General features: G+C 39.8%; 1 long non-coding RNA gene across 1 annotated transcript; it reads right to left on the bottom strand.

The window, feature by feature from the left end:
- Positions 1-1,799: 1,799 nt before the first annotated feature.
- On the bottom strand, positions 1,800-2,693 carry LOC111436724. The gene is made up of 3 exons (XR_002709314.1): positions 2,379-2,693; positions 2,041-2,173; positions 1,800-1,964 (listed from the first exon to the last, which is right to left on the bottom strand). It is a non-coding gene; the product is annotated as an uncharacterized LOC111436724 (long non-coding RNA).
- Positions 2,694-4,021: the final 1,328 nt, after the last annotated feature.

Here is a 4,021-nt window from a genome sequence, read left to right as displayed (position 1 = left end):
TTGACATATTACCCTGCTCCTGCTGCATAAAGACCTTTCGGTTTCATAATTTTACTAGAGCAGGATAGTACTTCTCACAAAATTCATGTTTAAATGCCGCCCATGAAATTGGGACTCCACTGGCCTCCATCTTTGGTTCTTTGGTTTCACCAAAAATGGGTTGGTCCCTCCAACATATACATAGCGCACAGTATCTTATGACTCCCTGGACAGTTGAAGAATGTAATTTTGTTTCAGTACATTCCAGCCACCATTCAGCTGCCTAAGGATCAGTCCTCCTTCCTCCAAGAGTTGGCGGGATAAGTTTCATAAAATCTCATATGTATTCACTTTCCTTCGTCATACATCATCGCCCATAAGTTACTACCCGTAGTGGTGCCTCTGTCACTACCGCTGTACCAGGTAGCTCCTTCGAAATTGTTGGAGGTATCGCTACCTGAACACCTACTTGTGCTTCAGGCACTAGAGTCACATGGCTAGGTACAGGTGCTGTCGGAGCCGCCCACCTTCAAAAACCAGCAAAAGCTATCTGTACCACCTAATCCACTCGGCTCTGCACCGCTTGATTCACTTAACTTTGAATCAGCGATTGCAAGGCCTCTAGAGTAATAACAACAGTCGGCTGATCTCTAGATGCCGACTGAGAAGTAGGCTCCGGAACCACCACTGCTGGAGCAGTTCCTTCTATAGGCTGCCACTCAATCCCCAGGTCCACATTGGACATTCTAGGGTCTAAACATTTTAACACTACCATATCTGTTATACACATAATTAAGTATTCATAATCAATTCTTTTAAACTTTCATACTTCTTTCATACAATTTAGTCATGCATCACTTACCTGACCGAAGTGAGATACCGTTGAGCTGGACTAAAGGGATCCATACTGTCTATTCTAGACTGTCTACAGAACCTATAACCTAGGCTCTGATACCAACTTGTAACGCCCGCTCATCGTCAACGCGATTAACAGGAGTTACCATCATCAACGACAACATACTCTAACACCCAATCATAATCTCAAAATATTTCAAAACAAAAAAAAAAACATCCAGTAAAACATTTAAAACCAGTGCTATTTAAACTTAAAACAACCGAATAAATTCTTGACAGCGAAAACATAAATACACAAAACAGACACAGACATGGATTCCCAGTAGTCTTCAATCCGCTGGTCTCGTCCTCGGTTGGCCTGCATCATCTAAATCTGGAAAGAAAAGTTATAATAATTTTGATGAGTAATTAGATTACTCAGTAAGTAGCTAGCTTATCATTCAAGAGTTCATAACTAATCTTTCCAGGTGTTTTTAAGTTTTATTCATCATTGACTCCTAGTTCTCTTACTAGGGTCATTTGTTCGTTAATGAGGTATCTCAGCTACCTCCAGCTAGGTTACTGACTCTCTCTCGATATGCTTATCTAGAATTTTCGGACTCGTATGTAAGACTCGCTCTCGGTCAAATACGGCCCGTCTACTAATTGCTCTGGCGGCCTGTTTATCTCATATACCAGCGGTCAGGAGTACTCATGCTCCCTGACTTAGCACACAGCGCGTTGGCCAAGAACTCCGCGGGAATTAGTAGACTATCATACTCATACAAATAAGCCATAGCTCAACAACCAATAAGCATATCTTAGAGTCATAACCTTTCCATTAACATGCATAACATACTCACAGTTACTGCATGCTTTCATACATGTATCATGTTCAACACATAGAACATTCTGACAATCATTTATATCATGCTTACATCACAGGCAAGCAGTCACAATAAACACTCAATATCATCAAAGCTCATCATAACATACTAAGCTCTTAATCAGGTAAACAACATACTCACATGTTGTAAAACAAGTTAAGAACCAGTTCAAAGGTTGATACGCTACTTACCTGGTTTCGAATCCCTTTCTCTCTTGATTGTACATTTAATAGGGTATTTAAACACAATTGCTTCCAATTAGACCTATATTTCACCATTTTCAAGGTAAGTATAGGTCAATCTAGGTAGAACAGGTCAAAACAAATCGAACGGGACAAACCGGGAACCGAAATGATGCTTCACGCGCCCTCACATCCTCGGTGTGTCTGTCCCACGCGCCAGTCGCACGCCCAGTCGCGGCCCTCACGCGCCTGCGTGTAGTGCACGCGCTTCTTCTTCTTCCTTGCGTTTTTCTGAAATTTTCACATCTTTTCTGTTAATACCTACTATATCCCGAAGCCATATCCTCCTTCTACGGTTCGAATTTCATCCTGATTCCTTCTACAAATTTATAGATCGCCTTATTACGTTTCTAACAAGCCCTATTTCATAACTTATTATACAATACGAACCAAGATATCAGGATTTAAAGGTTCGGTGATATGGGTTTTTCGTTACCTTTGCGACAACCGCTTAAATCAGCTTAGTTCAGAGCTTCAATGGCTGAAAAGCCTTCACAATCGTCTCCCCATCCTCATGTTTGCACGTTGTCACAACAAACGCCAAAAAAACCTTAAGGTTTTGCCGGAAAACACGGATTATAACACTCTCTGTTTTCTGTTTCCCTCTTCCTCTGTTTCTTCGATATTATTTGGTGCTTCCTCGTCGGCCTTGCCAACGCCAACCACCACCACCATCCATAACACTAACACAAAATAAAACCACCCTTCTTCATCCCACACCTCCATCTTCCTCTCTTTTCTTTCTTTTCCCTTCAACCACCTGTCCATTCTTCCTTTCTCCATGGCAGCAGCTTCAAGCTGCTGCTGTCTTTTTTTTTTTTTTTTTTTTTTTTTTTATTATTTATTTATTTATTTATTTTTATTTTTATTTAATTAATTAATTTATTATTTTCGGGTTATTACAATTCTATCCTCCTCTTAAAAACTTTCGTCCTCGAAAGTTCCTAACTCTAAGAACAAATGTCAATATTCGAGTTTTAACTCTTCTTCTTGTTCCCAAGTAGCTTTCCAAAATTATTGCTTCTTTCATAAAACTTTAACGGAGGTAATGTCTCTACTACACAAAAATCTCATCTCCCGTATCAAAATCAGCTTAGTTTAAAGCTTCAATGGCTGAAAAGCCTTCACAATCGTCTCCCCATCCTCATGTTTGCACGTTGTCACAACAAACGCCAAAAAAACCTTAAGGTTTTGCCGGAAAACACGGATTATAACACTCTCTGTTTTCTGTTTCCCTCTTCCTCTGTTTCTTCGATATTATTTGGTGCTTCCTCGTCGGCCTTGCCAACGCCAACCACCACCACCATCCATAACACTAACACAAAATAAAACCACCCTTCTTCATCCCACACCTCCATCTTCCTCTCTTTTCTTTCTTTTCCCTTCAACCACCTGTCCATTCTTCCTTTCTCCATGGCAGCAGCTTCAAGCTGCTGCTGTCTTTTTTTCTTTTTTTTTTTTTTTTTTATTATTTATTTATTTATTTATTTTTATTTTTATTTAATTAATTAATTTATTATTTTCGGGTTATTACAATTCTATCCTCCTTTTAAAAACTTTCGTCCTCGAAAGTTCCTAACTCTAAGAACAAATGTCAATATTCGAGTTTTAACTCTTCTTCTTGTTCCCAAGTAGCTTTCCAAAATTATTGCTTCTTTCATAAAACTTTAACGGAGGTAATGTCTCTACTACACAAAAATCTCATCTCCCGTATCAAAATCAGCTTAGTTTAGAGCTTCAATGGCTGAAAAGCCTTCACAATCGTCTCCCCATCCTCATGTTTGCACGTTGTCACAACAAACGCCAAAAAAACCTTAAGGTTTTGCCGGAAAACACGGATTATAACACTCTCTGTTTTCTGTTTCCCTCTTCCTCTGTTTCTTCGATATTATTTGGTGCTTCCTCGTCGGCCTTGCCAACGCCAACCACCACCACCATCCATAACACTAACACAAAATAAAACCACCCTTCTTCATCCCACACCTCCATCTTCCTCTCTTTTCTTTCTTTTCCCTTCAACCACCTGTCCATTCTTCCTTTCTCCATGGCAGCAGCTTCAAGCTGCTGCTGTCTTTTTTT

Source organism: Cucurbita moschata, unplaced genomic scaffold (genome assembly GCF_002738365.1).
Source record: "Cucurbita moschata cultivar Rifu unplaced genomic scaffold, Cmos_1.0 Cmo_Scf00059, whole genome shotgun sequence".
In the NCBI taxonomy this organism is placed as follows: Eukaryota; Viridiplantae; Streptophyta; class Magnoliopsida; order Cucurbitales; family Cucurbitaceae; genus Cucurbita; species Cucurbita moschata.
Note: the sequence above shows the minus strand (reverse complement) of the source record. Positions and strands in the feature narration are given on the sequence as shown.